Source organism: Rutidosis leptorrhynchoides, chromosome 10 (assembly GCF_046630445.1).
Source record: "Rutidosis leptorrhynchoides isolate AG116_Rl617_1_P2 chromosome 10, CSIRO_AGI_Rlap_v1, whole genome shotgun sequence".
Taxonomy (NCBI): Eukaryota; Viridiplantae; Streptophyta; class Magnoliopsida; order Asterales; family Asteraceae; genus Rutidosis; species Rutidosis leptorrhynchoides.
In genome coordinates this window covers 65,882,814-65,900,972 of record NC_092342.1, presented here as the reverse complement: position 1 = coordinate 65,900,972, position 18,159 = coordinate 65,882,814, and the positions used below count along the sequence as shown (strand labels likewise).

At 32.5% G+C, this 18,159-nt stretch overlaps 1 long non-coding RNA gene across 1 annotated transcript in view; it reads right to left on the bottom strand.

Moving 5' to 3' along the window:
• Positions 1 to 4,842: 4,842 nt before the first annotated feature.
• Positions 4,843 to 18,159, bottom strand: part of LOC139871939 (uncharacterized) — a 47,833-nt gene continuing 34,516 nt past the window's right edge. The window contains exons 2-3 of the long non-coding RNA XR_011766810.1: positions 4,962 to 5,039; positions 4,843 to 4,856 (exon numbers count right to left, since the gene is read on the bottom strand). This is a non-coding gene — a long non-coding RNA (uncharacterized lncRNA). The remainder of the gene's footprint in view (positions 4,857 to 4,961; positions 5,040 to 18,159) is intronic.

Genomic DNA, 18,159 nt, shown 5'->3' with positions numbered 1-18,159 from the left:
GGTAATACTAGTATTCAAACTTTGATTCAATTTCTATAACTATAACAATCTTATTTCGAGTGGAAATCTTACTTGAACTTGTTTTCGTGTCATGATTCTGCTTCAAGAACTTTCAAGCCATCCAAGGATCCTTTGAAGCTAGATCTATTTTTATCATTTCTAGTAGGTTTATCCACAAAATCTGAGGTAGTAATGATGTTCATAACATCATTCGATTCATATATATAAAACTACCTTATTCGAAGGTTTAAACTTGAAATCGCTAGAACATAGTTTAGTTAATTCTAAACTTGTTCGCAAATAAAAGTTAATCCTTCTAACTTAACTTTTAAAATCAACTAAACAAATGTTCTATATCTATATGATATGCTAACTTAATGATTTAAAACTTGGAAACACGAAAAACACCGTAAAACCGGACATACGCCGTCGTAGTAACACCGCGGGCTGTTTTGGGTTTGATAATTAAAAACTATGATAAACTTTGATTTAAAATTTGTTCTTCTGGGAAAATGATTTTTCTTATGAATATGAAACTATATCCAAAAATCATGGTTAAACTCAAAGTGGAAGTATGTTTTTCAAAATGGCCATCAAGACGTCGTTCTTTCGACTGAAATGACTACCTCTTACAAAAATGACTTGTAACTTATATTTCTGACTATAAACCTATAGTTTTTATATTTAGATTCATAAAATAGAGTTCAATATGAAACCATAGCAATTTGATTCACTCAAAACGGATTTAAAACGAAGAAGTTATGGGTAAAACAAGATTGGATATTTTTTGATTGTTGTAGCTACGGGAAATATTGTAACAATTCTATACAAATCATATCCTAGCTAACTTATATTGTATTATACATGTATTCTAATATATTATGTAATCTTGGGATACCATATACACGTATGCAAATGTTTTGACATATCATATCGACCCATCTATATATATTATTTGGAACAACCATAGACACTCTATATGCAGTAATGTTTGAGTTAGCTATACAGGGTTGAGGTTGATTCCAAAAATATCTTTGAGTTGTGATCTAGCCTGAGACGTGTATACACTAGGTCGTGGATTGATTCAAGATAATATATATCAATATATTTCTGTACATCTAACTATGGACAACTAGTTGCAGGTTACTAACGAGGACAGCTGACTTAATAAATTTAAAACATCAAAATGTATTAAAAATGTTGTAAATATATTTTGAACATACTTTTATATATATATATATATATGTATATATTTGTAATAGGTTTTTGAATCGACCAGTGTCCAAGTCTTACTCTCGACGAAGTAAAAATCTGTGAAAGTGAGTTATAGTCCCACTTTTAAAATCTAATATTTTGGGATGAGAATACATGCAGTTTTATAAATGTTTTTACGAAATAGACACAAGTAATTGAAACTACATTATATGGGTGAATGATCGAAGCCGAATATGCCCCTTTTGCTTGGTAACCTAAGAATTAGTAAACCGATCTACTAATTGATGTGAATCCTAAAGATAGATCTATTGGGCCTAACGAACCCCATCCAAAGCACCGGATGCTTTAGTACTTAGAATTTATTTTTATCATGTCCGAAGGATTTCCCGGAATGATAGGGGATATTCTTATATGCATCTTGTTAATGTCGGTTACCAGGTGTTCACCATATGAATGATTTTTATCTCTATGTATGGGATGTATATTGAAATATGAAATCTTGTGGTCTATTATTATGATTTGATAATATATAGGTTAAACCTATAACTCACCAACATTTTTGTTGACGTTTTAAGCATGTTTATTCTCAGGTGATTATTAAGAGCTTCCGCTGTTGCATACTAAAATAAGGACAAGATTTGGAGTTCATGCTTGTATGATATTATGTAAAAACTGCATTCAAGAAACTTATTTTTGATGTAATATATTCTTATTGTAAACCATTATGTAATGGTCGGGTGTAAACGGTATATTTTAGATTATCATTATTTGATAATCTACGTAATGCTTTTTAAACCTTTATAGATAAAATAAAGGTTATGGTTGTTTTAAAAATGAATGCAGTCTTTGAAAAACGTCTCATATAGAGGTCAAAACCTCGCGACGAAATCAATTAATATGGAACTTTTATAATCAATATGAACGGGACATTTCACAATACACCATCGGATCTTCCTCGGGCAGCAGTAAAAACTCCCCCACTTAGGATTCCTATTCACATTCTCACCACCAAAATGATAACACTCTGCGGAATTGTCATTCTGCTACACACATGACCATTCTCATCGTTGGTCATATACTCCAAATCACAGCAAATTCACCTTAGGCTCTCAGAGCTGTCATACACATTCACTCAAAATGTCGTACACACGCCGACATCGCACCTTCATACCAAAAATTGCAGTCAACTTCCTTAATCGTTCGCAAATCGAACTCCACCAAGGTCCCACGTACGTCTCTATGCCTAAGCATACGCCACTCTGATCAATCAGTCTTGCATCTCAGTCGAGATCACCCGACCTTCCACCCAACGAACCTTTATCAACAATTACTCACTCTCATGGAGAAGAGTGATCAATCCGACACAATAATTGCGTCAACCGCAATATCAACACTTCATCATGACCTTCGGCCTAACCGACCATTAAGTACATCACTGGCTCGCCGGTCACCTTTACTCGTTTATCACTTTAAGAGCAACAAGATTCGCTCATCCGTCACTTCACAAGAAGTATTTACCGCGATGCTCTTAAACTTCAACTTTTGCAACCGTCGAATTACTATCACCCGTCAATCACTATTACAATCTTTGCTGCTTCCAAGGGTATCTCCAGGACACCCTAAGAACAAAGTGATCACACCATCACCGGAGTTGAACAACACACTAGCAGGTATAAGGAGGCACCTGACGCCGTAACTCTCTTGTTCCTAAAAAGCTTGAAATTTTTTCTTGGCGGGTTATTAAGAGGCGTTTACCGGTTAGGATCGAACTTGACAAGCGGGGTATTGACTTACATAGTGTGCGATGCCCCCTTTGTGATGACGGGATTGAAACTATTGATCATGCACTTATCCTTTGTAAGCATTCGTTGGATATCTGGTCTCGAGTCTTTAATTGGTGGGGACTTGGAAATTTTATGAATCTAAGTCTCAATGAAATCCTTCGTGGTAATGCATCAGTTCAAATGTCCACTATTGGTAAGAAGATTTGGCAAGCGGTCGAATGGGTTTGTGTTTATCTCATTTGGAAAAATCGAAACAATATGGTTTTCCGTGATAAAAAGTGGAATGCCCCGGTTGCTCTAAGTGAGATCCAAGCAAAATCCTTCAAAGGGATTGCAACTAGATCGAGAAAGAAGAAAAAACTGGAGTAGCTCGTATGGTTAAATAACCCCAGCGTTTATCTTTCCGTATAGCTCATTGTTTATATTTGATGTTGCTCCCTTTGAAACTTAAATTGTAATAGGCTTATAGGTTCGTTTATTGTTCTCGTGTTGGTTGGGTACACATTCCCGACCTTTGTAACCTTTCGTGTTTCTAATATAATTCTCGCTTTTTAAAAAAAAAATATATAATGGGTAAAATTTATCGTAATTAACAAATAGCACAATTTAATAATAATATGTCTTAAACCGTGTGTTTTTTTCTAGAAATAATTAAATTGGGACGAATATAGTAATTAACTGAAGTCTATCACATAAGGTTGATAGGTTGGGTTTGTCTCGTGGTTACTTTTTTCCGTTTGTTGATTCACTTAGTTCGTTTGGCTTGGTTCATGTTATTATCGTGTAATATTTGATTTAGTATTGGTTAGTTTGTTTTAAGATTTTTCGGATGTCAGAGGAGACTCTTATATTTTATGTTGAGGACTTTTTCTTTTAAAAATGACATCGTTTTTATATGAGTTTTAGTTATTTTTGTTGGAAAAAAAACAAGTATGATATGAGCCTCTCTTTAGGAGTTTTTGTTTGGATGAAAAGGAAAATAATTAAAAGACAAAATTGTCCATTTCATCCCCGTGTTTTTCACTTTTTGTCCATTTCATCCCCGTATTTTATTTTCTGCATTTTTCATCCTTAAAAACATTTTAAAGTCCCATTTTCTTCCTTCACCTTAACGAATGTTAACTAAGTCCGTTAAAACTATTCACAGGGACTATCCACGTAATCTTTAACTAATCTATAACTAATTGAATTACAAAAATCAATTCTTTCTTCCTCTCATTATGTCTGGCAGTTCAAAACCTCCAATCAATTCTTTCTTCCTCTAACAAAAACGATAATATATTAACTGAAAATTGATACATGACCAGACACAATTAATCATAACTCATTACAATTCAAAACAAAAAAAGCACCAGCAATACACCTGACATGAGCTCGCTTGCATCCCGATGACCTATTTTGTTCCTTAACTGGATAGTACCATTCCAACTAGCTGAACCAGTTACCTTAGCCCATTTTTTTTTACTTTGTATCTAACATCAGATGTGTATCTAACATGTATGCTTTTGAATATCCAACCCATTAGCATCAACAAGTTTTCTAATCTTTTTCCTCCTCTCCTCATGATTCACTTCTGCCAACCTCTTTTCATTTCTGCAACCACAACAGTTTGATTGGGCTTTCCTTGCCTCATTCTACATATGAGAAAACATGAAGTGAACACAACTGTACCTTTAATTGCATGGAAAAAATGATAAAAGCTATGGTAACAACTTGGAAGATGATCTAAATAAATTTTACATACCATCTTCAGCGCGCGTCAACTCAAATATTTTCTTTTGTTTCCCCTAAGCTTAGTCTAATTCTGGTTTTGAAGCCTCTTGAAGTGCCAAAAATGAACCGAAACCTCATACCAGTCTACAACATAATGATTATAAAAGTTAGATTATCTATCACATACACATATATAACAAATATTGTTACGATTTCAAATATATATGACAAAAATTGAATAACAATAACCTGGAAGTCCTGAGCAATTTCACGAACAAGCCTTTGAAAGGGTAACTTGCGGGTCAAAAGCTTGTACTCTACTGTTACCTATGTAACATCCCGCCTTTTTTCCGTTTACTTTCCGTTTATTCATTTTAAAGTCTGTTATATATTTATAACATCTCCCGTTGATACGCGTTTTAAATTATCTCGTTTAGGTAATTCACGCACCCTAATGAAAGTTGAGGGACCAAACTCGCCAAAGGATCAAACCTTTGACTAGGTCAAAGGGTCAAACCCCTCCCATCCATTCATTATCATCTCTCTCATTTTACTACTTCCTCCATTTTCTCTCAACACCCAATTTCAAAGAATCATCATCCAAATCCGAGCTAGCGGGTGTTTTGCAAAACAAATTACATTTTTGAAATCCTTGCAACTTCCTCTTCGATTCCATACGGATTTCATTACATTTGGGTAACTTTCTAAAATCACTAGATTTTTGTGTTTTTGATGTTTTTAACTTATAAAGTTGTTAATTAGTGTCTATGGCTCAAGTCTAACATGAATATATGATTTATATGCTCGATCTCGTTGTTTTAGTGTAACTAGCATGAACATAAAAAGTGTGTGCTTGATTTTGAGTTTTGGATTATTTAATGTTGTTGTTATGATAAAGTGCAAGTATTAAATGTGTTCCTAGTATCATTAGCTTCAAGTTGATGTGTAGGTTGCTTTAGAAAACTTCATGAACTTGATTATTGATTTTGGTGAATTTGGGTTAGGGTTTGATGAACTTGAAATGGACTTTTGATGCTTTGAATGACATGAGATGTTATTAGTAAGTGTTAGATTGTATTGTATGCTTGATTACCTTCGAAACGGCATATCATTCATGTAAATTGGTTGCCGAATCATTTATTTGCATTTATGAACTTGAATGCATTAAATGATGAGCTTTGAATGTGATTTTGGTTGTTGTAAAGGTAAATGTGATTGATGAAATGTGTTTAGATGTTTTCCTCGTCAAAATACCTTTTCGATGATATAAGATACTTGTCTTGTTTGTTTGCGGGTCATAAATTAGGATTGTTTGAGTTTTGGTTCGTGCACTTGTGTGTTTTCAGCAAAATGTTTTCTGCCCAAATGTTTGGAAGCCGTCCAGCCTTTTGGACGCCGTCCAGGCTTTCACACCGCGTCCAGGCATTTTGGACGCCGTCCAATTTGCCTATTCTGTGCTGTTTTGATTTGCCATTTTACGAAAAATGTTTGCTATGCTACGCACCTCCGATTCACATGTAACTTGTTCTAACATGCTAATATATGATTAAAAACCTCAGAAAAATAGTTCGGGACCCGACCCGAACGTGTTGACTTTTTCGTTGACTTTGACCCGACCAAAGTTGACTTTTAACCAAATACTTATGCAAGCATTCTAACATGCTTTTATACTTGTACCTTACATGAAACATGACAATTTGATTCACATGCTATTATGATCGAGTCTTAACGAGCCATAGGACTAATTGAACACTTTGACCTATCGTGTTTACCGTTATTGATACAAACCTATTTGTTTAGGTCAAGACTAGCATTCGTTCTTGCACACGTTTACTTGTTGAAGTACTTTTACATACGTGCACTCAAGGTGAGATCATAGTCCCACTTTTACTCTTTTTGAACTTACATTTGGGATGAGAAAACATAAACGTTTCTTTTACTAAGTGAACACAAGTACAGGAAAATAAACATTCTACATACGAGTTTAGAACAAAATCCTCAATTCGATTATCATTAGTTACACTTGCCGGGTGTAAGCGAGAACTTATATTGTATGGATCCGTATGGGTTTGACAAACCCTCATTCAAACGGTTCGCTACCATTTGAAACGCCCCGTCCTAATCCATCTGGACGAAGTCTTCAACAGTTGGTCCCATTGCGAGGTTCTGACCTCTATATGCCATAAACTTGCACAGCGGAAGATTTCTTTCATACCTGAGAATAAACATGCTTTAAAGTGTCAACCAAAAGGTTGGTGAGTTCATAAGTTTATCATAAAACAATAAAAATTCTGTAATTTTGATAGACCACAAGATTTAAATCCTGCATGGTACAAATGGGCCCGAATCCTATACCCACCTGTAATGTACATGCGATATCTTTTAAATACAGTACACCTTTCTCGTGTACGAAATCATCTTTCATAAATCTTAGTAACCGTACACATATCTTGTGCACAAAAATAACATACACATAACCTGTGTATAAAATCATTCTCTCGATACATAACATTCATATCAATTGGTGGCAATTATCATGTCCACATAATTCAATGGTGGCAATTATCATGTCCACATAATTCAATGGTGACAATTATCATATCCACATAATTCAACGGTGGCAATTATCATGTCCACATAATTCAATAATAATCCGCAGAACTTCTGTCTGCATAATAATTCATTCGAGGAATGTTTTGCTTGTGTCTATCTCTTCAAATATTTATAAAAGCATTTCATGTATTCGCAGTTCAAAATATATTTCAAAAGCATTTAATAAAGCAGTTGTAAAAACAGCGCATGTATTCTCAGTCCCAAAAATGTAAAGAGTAAAAGGGAGCAAATGAAACTCATGCATATAAATATTGTAAAACAATTAATAAAGCATTTGCATGTATTCTCAGCCCAAAAATGTAATGAGTAAAAAGGGAGCAAATGAAACTCACGCATATAAATATTGTAAAACAGTTAATAAAGCATTTGCATGTATTCTCAGACCAAAAATGTAATGAGTAAAAAGGGAGCAAATGAAACTCACCGTACTATATTTTGTATTAAAAATACATATGACGATCTTGAACACGTGTAAGGTTGGTCTCGGATTCACGAACCTATATTATTCATATATTTATTAAAGCATATACTTGTAATTGAACAAATTTATATATTACTAGTGATATAGTTGTTATATTTAATATCTTATAGGTTTTATTAATTAATTAAGTACATTTATTTTATATATACTTTAATAAATAATTATTATTTATTATAAACATATTAATATATTTATGTTATATGTATTAAATATAGTTTTTATATAACTTAATAATTATTTGATAAAATAATATTAATGATAATAATTATAAGGTTAAAAATAATACTAATAATGGTATTAATAGTAAAAATGATAAAATAACCATAATATTAATAATATTAATAATTCATTTAAATTGTAATTTAAATGTAATTTTTATCATTTTCATATTAATATCCTTATCTATAATCTTTATATTTATATTCATAATAATAATAGTAATAATCTATTTTAATAATAATAATGATGATAATGACAATAATAATAATAAGTAAAAATTCTACCTTAAAATGAAAAAGGCTTAAAGGAATGCCCCTGCCCGGGGTCGAACTCATGACCTCTTGTTCACCCATAACACCCAAGACCATTCCTCCATTCTCGTTTTTCTGATTTAATACGTAAACCAAATGTATTTAACTTATGTTTTCTGTTTCCTCATCTTCTTCAATTAACTAAAAACCCAGGACTATTCTTCATCATCAAAATCATCCTCTACTTCATAATCATCTCATCTTAATTTATCGTTTTCGTTTCATTAACATTATACAAATATAACTATCATCATCATCTCGTGATCCTAATTATCTATTATATGATTCATGGGTATCATCATTCATATCCTAATCTATATTATCATCATGATCCATAAACTATTATACATCTATCTTCATTGATTAACATGTAATCATCACATCATCGTAATATCATCTGTATCATCCTAAAATCGTTATCATAACATCTTCAACGTCTTCATTGTTCTTAACATCATCATTCTAATTATTATTTCATGTATCATCTTATATTTTATGTATCATTTATCATAATCATATTATTGTCTAATATCATTATGATGTTCACCAACCAACATCCTCAACTAGCTATCATCTTTATTCATGAATATAATCATCACCTTTCTGGTATGATATCGTTAACATACTATACCGCTACCCTTATCATTATATACTAATAATACCTTCAAAATATAAAGGATGGGAGGCCCAAAGACATTGCAAGTCCAAAGTATACTCATCCCACCTTAAACAGCCCGTTTTCCTGATCTTGAAATGTCACGGGTGATAAAACCTTCGGCTAGAAGGGAAAAGAAAGATATAAAAGGAATAAAAAGTCTCCAATGTTTCTGTAATTGTCGACATATGAACCAACAAAGAAAACGTGGCCAACATGAATTATTATCATCGACACCTTTTCCATTATTAGTCTCGATCTCGAATATTAAATAGCACTCAACAACTTTTCTTCATGTGGAACGTGCCATTACCTAATCCACTATTGGTGGAACCCCCTTTTGCTTTTAATATGTTATATTGTATAACGATTCATGCTTTATCCTCCTGGCAATTTCATAATTTGGTTTCCATAATATATATACCTGGATATATTTTTGGGTACTTGGTACCTCTATACAGCGAACCTTTTTAATTTGTCTCAATATATAAATATCAAGTGTAACATGCTGCTTTTAAAAGGTTTTTATTTCAATATAAACCGAAGCATAAGTAGTAGGAACGAAGCAGCGAAGAAAAAAAATATGCAGGTGGTGTTCTTGTGAGCAAAACAGAAAAGAAATTGATTGCAGCTAGTTTGGCGAGTTTCGATGGTTTTAATAGAAATAGTAGAGAGAGAGGGGGAGAGAGAGGTGGTAGTGGTTATGATTTCCGGAGGAGGGTTGCAGTGGTAGTAGTAGCCGAAGGTATTAGAGGATGATGGTGGTTGTGGTTTGAGAGTGTCTTGATGGTGGTGACAGTTTGATGTTAACATGGCTCGTTCGAGCCATTACAGAAATGGATGGGTTCTTGTGTGGTTTTGTTTGGTTTGTAGTGACCATAAACAGAAAACGAAAGTGAGTTTATATGGTGGTATAATGAGTGAAACTGATGTCGATATTCTATGATGATGGGTCGTTTTGATGAAAGTGGGTTTGATGAAATTTGTAACCAAAGTATAATGGAAAAGAAATAGTAGTAGGTTTCGTTGTGGGTTTCATGGGCAGTTTAAAATTAGCAGATGGATGGCGATGGTTCTCGGGCAGGAAGCAATCAACAACAACAAATGGGTGTTCCATGGTGGCTTGTGATGGTGATTTAGGTGATGGATGGTGAGGCTAGGGTGGTTATGGGTGGTTCATGATTCTTGGTTTAATCGAAAAGAAAGAAAGCAGGAGATAGTAGCAAGAAGGAGATAGAAAGTGTTTGTGTTTCAAATAAATGTAATTCCAATATGTATATATGCATGTGAAATCGATTAGCAGTAGAAGTAATAGTTTTGTTTGTTTTTCTTTTGTGAATATAATAGTGTTATTGAATAAAGGGTACAAGTGATCGATCAAAAACAATAAATAGTTGAAGTGGTTGAATTGTGGTGTATGATTGTTGAATATAATTGCTTTATTATGTGATTATGCACCAAATATATCTATCAATAATAATAAAATATAACATATAACATTTAAGAAAACGTGCACTAGTATCCTAATGTTTGGAGTGTTGTTACCGACGGTTTTGCCATGACTGCTATATCGTACTCCGTTGCTAATCCGTGGCGGATAAAAGCACTTAGATAAATTCCAAATTTTTATGATAATTGTTATTATTTATTTCAGTCATTATGGTATAAAATTTGATCATTAACTATTAAATAATATTTACATTAATTATTCACTTCCAACCCCAAGTTAAATATAAAAAGTTTTAAAATTCAACAAATAGTTCCTAAATACATTTCTAATAAACCTATAATTTATATCACTCGTTTTCGGATTACTGTTTATTTTTAAAAATCGCATAAGTTCGTTTTTAACTTGTTTACTATCAATTGAATGACAAATGAGTGATACTATCGTTTACTAAATAAATTCGAAATCAATTATCTATATTCAATATACTTTATTTATATATGTAGATACATCATAAGTTATAATATCATATATTACCTTATTAATTCAAATAACTAAATTTTATAATATTACAAATTACTATTATATATATATAAATATATTTTTAAATATATACATTTCTATTTACAGATAAACGTTCGTGAATCCTCGGGAATGGTCGAAGGTCAATTGAATATATGAAACAGTTCAAAATTTTCCGAGACTCAATATTACAGACTTTGCTTAACGTGTCAAAATCATATAAAGATTAAGTTTAAATTTGGTCGGAAATTTCCGGGTCGTCACAGTACATACCCGTTAAAGAAATTTCGTCCCGAAATTTGAATGTGGTCGTCATGGCTAACAATAAAAATGTTTTCATGACGAATATGAGTTGATAAATAGAGTTTTATCATTATTGATAAATATAGATAAAATAATTCGATTTTTGTGAAGCGTACGAATGAAGCTATTACAAAAGAGTGAAATGAGAAAATAAAGATTCGCCTTAGCTTTTGACGTAGTCAAGTTTGAATTCCGGAATTCAAGGGATTTAAAAGAAAATCTTGGAAATCTATAAGATCTAATTCTTCGGGATATATGGAAATTAAGATCTCTATAATTAAATATGGTGATCTGCCTCGATTACTCTGTCTGATATTTCTATTACAAATTAAACTCTTTCGTTCCATTATTCTTACCATTCCTATACTTTATTTCTTAGTTCATACATCCGAAAGATTGTGAAAATGCTTAATCCAGTTCTAATCCTTGTTCTTATCCTTACTATCACAACAATCATTCTCCTTTTCCAACTTCCACCGGAGGAATCTGTTTTCTTTTACTTCGCCCTTGGGGTTATAGTGTTTTTAATTCTCCCGTGTCTTTATGTTGCGATAAACATTGATATACACGGTTTGTAATTTCCGTGTTATTATCGGGCTTTATATTCTCCCTTATATTTTGGATCTCTTTGCCTTTTTATTATCCTCTCGACCTCTATTAAAGCTAGCAACGGTCCAGAATTCATAGATATGAATTTCGAAATGAACATAGTTAATGTTCTAAGAAAGAAATGGTAATAACACGATCTTGATTCGTCAAATTATCAGAATATTCGGGAAAGATAGAACTATCAAGAAAAGATGTTCTTGATATGTTTATATATCAGATAAATATAAGAGTCATGTAACATGGCACATGATGACGTTATAATCTGTGAATCAACATGTCCCATTTAGAACTCGGCTTGACTTACTGTAATATAATCACGTTGATCAAGTGTCATTATATTATACTAACTCATGTATCAGTTCCTAACATTACTTCAATAATATTCATATTTTAAGCTCGAAAGTTTACAGAATATAGAAACTAACAGTTTCTATATGATGTAACACTGATAGCACGAAGAGATAATTAATATCGGACGAGAATATTTATGAAAATATCTTCAGAAATATCGAAGATATTTATGATGATATTTTGGAATTTCTAAGTTCGATGGTTGTTGAGGAAGATTTTCCGCTAGATTTTAACATGAGTACGGAGCAAGATATTCGTTGAAGGTTTCATCGGATCCAGAATTACCTGGATTCTTTGAATATATGGTATGATCTTTGTATTTTTCCTTGGTCTCCTTCGTGGTTAGCTCAATCCGTTTTCTAGTTCCAACTTTTCTGAGCTTTTCCAACATACTATTCTTTATCATCAAACTTTTGATGATTAAGGTCGTTTACGGTTGTCTATGGTTTCTGCTGCTTCATTCAGCTTTTTCAACATTCAGAGTATTGATTTGTGACCGAGTGCTTTTCAAATTTCAGAATGAAAGATCATAATTCTAAGAGATAAATGGCATACATATAACTGTTGATGTAGATATGATGTGAGTTTTTTTTTAAAGTACTGATTGCTGATTCCCGGTAATTGGTATGGCAGTTCTCGTTACAAGATGCGGAGGAGTATATGATCGGGTTTCAATATAATGATTTATCGGAGAGATTTAAGCCAAGAAGCAACGAGGTTGCTGGTACGTCTGCTGGTAATATGGTGGAATATAAAAGAATTTTCCAGTATCAAAAGGGTAATCATATATATCAGGATTATAGTAAGGCTACTTCAAATGAAAAGTCGAAGTTGACTTGCTGGAGCTGTGACAAAATTGGCTACTTTGAAAAGGGATCGCAAACTTATTTTTGCTAATAAATGCCAAAGGATCTGACGCGGCTACGTGTTTAAACTTTTACTCAGTCGACGAGAGTTTCTCAGGTGCATTACTATATGCATAAATCTTTCCTTCCGTAGATGAAGTGCGGTTGATTCATCCTATCGATTGAGGTGTTTTCAAGAATCAAGAAAGGTTTGAATGCAGATTGAAATCGTCGGGATACAAATGGGGTTTTAGATGAAATCAAGTGGCAAACTTGAAGAATTATTTAGTTTCATATGTTATAATCAATATTTTAATTCATTTTAATTGTCCCATGTTGGCAGTCCACAATCGATAGTCCACAGTTAACAGTCCAATGATTCATATATAGTTTTAATATATAATATTCGAATTACTTAATATGTATCGTGACCCGTGTACATGTCTCAGACTCGATCACAACTCAAAGTATATATATTATTGTAGAATCAACCTCAACCCTGTATAGAGAACTCGATCATTACTGCATATAGAGTGTCTATGATTATTCCAAATAATATATATACATGCGTCGATATGATATGTCAAAACTTTGTATACGTGTCCCGATATTTAAAGTGCGTAAAATAAATAACAGAAATTAAATGACGATAAATAAAATTGCGATAATTAAATTGCGATAAATAAAATGTAATCAGTTAGCTAGGATTTTGTTAGCGTGGTTTCTTAACAGAATTTCTCATAGTTAATTTGTTTGTTTCTAACAAATTTTATTTTTGTCAAATGTTTTCTTCATTATGCCACTTGTTGGATTCTGATAGGTCAAAATCCAAATATGAAATTGAATGAAAATGGTTATTCTGCGGTGAACGGATTCATATATCTATGGATGTAAGTAGGATAGTGAATGACTGTTGAATCAGATTTGAAGATTGTACAGTGTAACTTATTAATGTAAAATCTAAATATTCCTCGGGTATTTCCTACCCGTTAAAATATTTTCACCATTAACAGTTTGTACGAAAGAATTTTTAATTACAATCTTTATGAAAATATATATTCATATATATTTTCTTCATATGTAATCATGGATTTAATGAGTCAATATGATATTAAACTCATTTGATTTACCGTTAAAACAAGAATATATAATCTCTAAAACATTAGAGATTACATAATCGTCATGTCGAACGATGATAAATGCTGTAGAACGTCATGTAGATCGATGATTATGCTCGAGGTACAGATTGAGATGTTGAGGCATGGTTTGTTGACGGTACTGGTGCTGTTACTGATGGTACTGTTGATGCCGGTGATGTTGCTGAAGCTGGAAATTTTTGCACCATATTCTCCAAATTGATTACTCGAGCGCCAAGTACGTTGACTTCTTCTATTACACTGGGGTGATTATCGGTCGGAACGAGCGAATGAATAAGGTTTAGAATTTTAGATAGAATATAATCGGGGCAAGATACTCTGGAAATGAGTATGAAAGTGGTGTTTCGAATGGGTTCGCCGGTAAGTGCTTCAAGTTCTTCGCCAAGAGGTGTATTCGGTTGGTGGAAGGGATCACCTTCTTCGGTTTTCCATCAGTTAAGTCATCTACGAACCCATCAGATGAATTGGGGATGGCCGATTGGTTGATCCATTCTGGTGACGCTGCTTCCGAAGCTTAGGTGAATATCCATGTCGGAATAGCTGTCGGAATTGCTATCGAAATTTGAGGGACTCGAACTGGTTGAGGGATTCATCTCGTACGATCAGATGAAAGATTTTCGATAAGAAATAGATTATAAGATGTAGATTAGTACCCTGTAATACATAATTTACATATGCATATATAATACTAAAATACCATACGTTATAGAGGAATCTACGGAAGCTGTCAAGCAAAGGTAACAATAACAGATACGCTAAGATATGAATTTATCTATACACTGTCTATGCAATAGAGGCAATAAGACATGTCTAGACTAAGAGTGATAAGCAAGTGATTCCCTAAAAATGATAAGCAGGCAATTTTCGACACGAAATGATAAGCAAAACTTTTGACATGCAGACACGGTCGAAGTCCAGACTCACTAATGCATCCTAACGACTTATTAATTAGACACACTAATGCAGACCCGGTACACTAAGACCACCGCTCTGATACCAACTAAAACGCCCCGTCCTAATCCATCTGGACGAAGTCTTCAACAGTTGATCCCATTGCGAGGTTCTGACCTCTATATGCCATAAACGACTCCATGTAATATGAGTAATTGCATAGCGGAAGATTTCTTTCATACCTGAGAATAAACATGCTTTAAAGTGTCAACCAAAAGGTTGGTGAGTTCATAAGTTTATCATAAAACAATAAAAATTCTGTAATTTTGATAGACCACAAGATTTAAATCCTGCATGGTACAAATGGGCCCGAATCCTATACCCACCTGTAATGTACATGCGATATCTTTTAAATACAGTACACCTTTCTCGTGTACGAAATCATCTTTCATAAATCTTAGTAACCGTACACATATCTTGTGCACAAAAATAACATACACATAACCTGTGTATAAAATCATTCTCTCGATACATAACATTCATATCAATTGGTGGCAATTATCATGTCCACATAATTCAATGGTGGCAATTATCATGTCCACATAATTCAATGGTGACAATTATCATATCCACATAATTCAACGGTGGCAATTATCATGTCCACATAATTCAATAATAATCCGCAGAACTTCTATCTGCATAATAATTCATTCGAGAAATGTTTTGCTTGTGTCTATCTCGTCAAACATTTATAAAAGCATTTCATGTATTCGCAGTTCAAAATATGTTTCAAAAGCATTTAATAAAGCAGTTGTAAAAACAGCGCATGTATTCTCAGTCCCAAAAATGTAAAGAGTAAAAGGGAGCAAATGAAACTCACGCATATAAATATTGTTAAACAGTTAATAAAGCATTTGCATGTATTCTCAGCCCAAAAATGTAATGAGTAAAAAGGGAGCAAATGAAACTCACGCATATAAATATTATAAAACAGTTAATAAAGCATTTGCATGTATTCTCAGCCCAAAAATGTAATGAGTAAAAAGGGAGCAAATGAAACTCACCATACTGTATTTTGTATTAAAAATACATATGACGACCTTAAACACGTGTAAGGTTGGTCTCGGATTCACGAACCTATATTATTCATATATTTATTAAAGCATATACTTGTAATCAAACAAATTTATATATTACTAGTGATATAGTTGTTATATTTAATATCTTATAGGTTTTATTTGTAGTGACCCGAACTTTTCCATGTTTATATATATTAATTGAGATTGATATTTACATGATTAAATGTTTCCAACATGTTAAGCTATCAAACTTGTTAAGACTTGATTAATTGAAATATGTTTCATATAGACAATTGACCACCCAAGTTGACCGGTGATTCACGAACGTTAAAACTTGTAAAAACTATATGATGACATATATATGGATATATATATAGTTAACATAATACTATGATAAGTAAACATATCATTAAGTATATTAACAATGAACTACATATGTAAAAACAAGACTACTAACTTAATGATTTTTAAACGAGACATATATGTAACGATTATCGTTGTAAAGACATTTAATGTATATATATCATATTAAGAGATATTCATACATGATAATATCATGATAATATAATAATTTAAAATCTCATTTGATATTATAAACATTGGGTTAACAACATTTAACAAGATCGTTAACCTAAAGGTTTCAAAACAACACTTACATGTAATGACTAACGATGACTTAACGACTCAGTTAAAATGTATATACATGTAGTGTTTTAATATGTATTTATACACTTTTGAAAGACTTCAATACACTTATCAAAATACTTCTACTTAACAAAAATGCTTACAATTACATCCTCGTTCAGTTTCATCAACAATTCTACTCGTATGCACCCGTATTCGTACTTGTACAATACACAGCTTTTAGATGTATGTACTATTGATATATACACTCCAATGATCAGCTCTTAGCAGCCCATGTGAGTCACCTAACACATGTGGGAACCATCATTTGGCAACTAGCATGAAATATCTCATAAAATTACAAAAATATGAGTAATCATTCATGACTTATTTACATGAAAACAAAATTACATATCCTTTATATCTAATCCATACACCAACGACCAAAAACACCTACAAACACTTTCATTCTTCAATTTTCTTCATCTAATTGATCTCTCTCAAGTTCTATCTTCATGTTCTAAGTGTTCTTCATATATTCTACAAGTTCTAGTTACATAAAATCAAGAATACTTTCAAGTTTGCTAGCTCACTTCCAATCTTGTAAGGTGATCATCCAACCTCAAGAAATCTTTGTTTCTTACAGTAGGTTATCATTCTAATACAAGGTAATAATCATATTCAAACTTTGGTTCAATTTCTATAACTATAACAATCTTATTTCAAGTGATGATCTTACTTGAACTTGTTTTCGTGTCATGATTCTGCTTCAAGAACTTCGAGCCATCCAAGGATCCGTTGAAGCTAGATCCATTTTTTTATTTTCCAGTAGGTTTATCCAAGGAACTTAAGGTAGTAATGATGTTCATAACATCATTCGATTCATACATATAAAGCTATCTTATTCGAAGGTTTAAACTTGTAATCACTAGAACATAGTTTAGTTAATTCTAAACTTGTTCGCAAACAAAAGTTAATCCTTCTAACTTGACTTTTAAAATCAACTAAAAACATGTTCTATATCTATATGATATGCTAACTTAATGATTTAAAACCTGGAAACACGAAAAACACCGTAAAACCGGATTTACGCCGTCGTAGTAACACCGCGGGCTGTTTTGGGTTAGTTAATTAAAAACTATGATAAACTTTGATTTAAAAGTTGTTATTCTGAGAAAATGATTTTTATTATGAACATGAAACTATATCCAAAAATTATGGTTAAACTCAAAGTGGAAGTATGTTTTCTAAAATGGTCATCTAGACGTCGTTCTTTCGACTGAAATGACTACCTTTACAAAAATGACTTGTAACTTATTTTTCCGACTATAAACCTATAC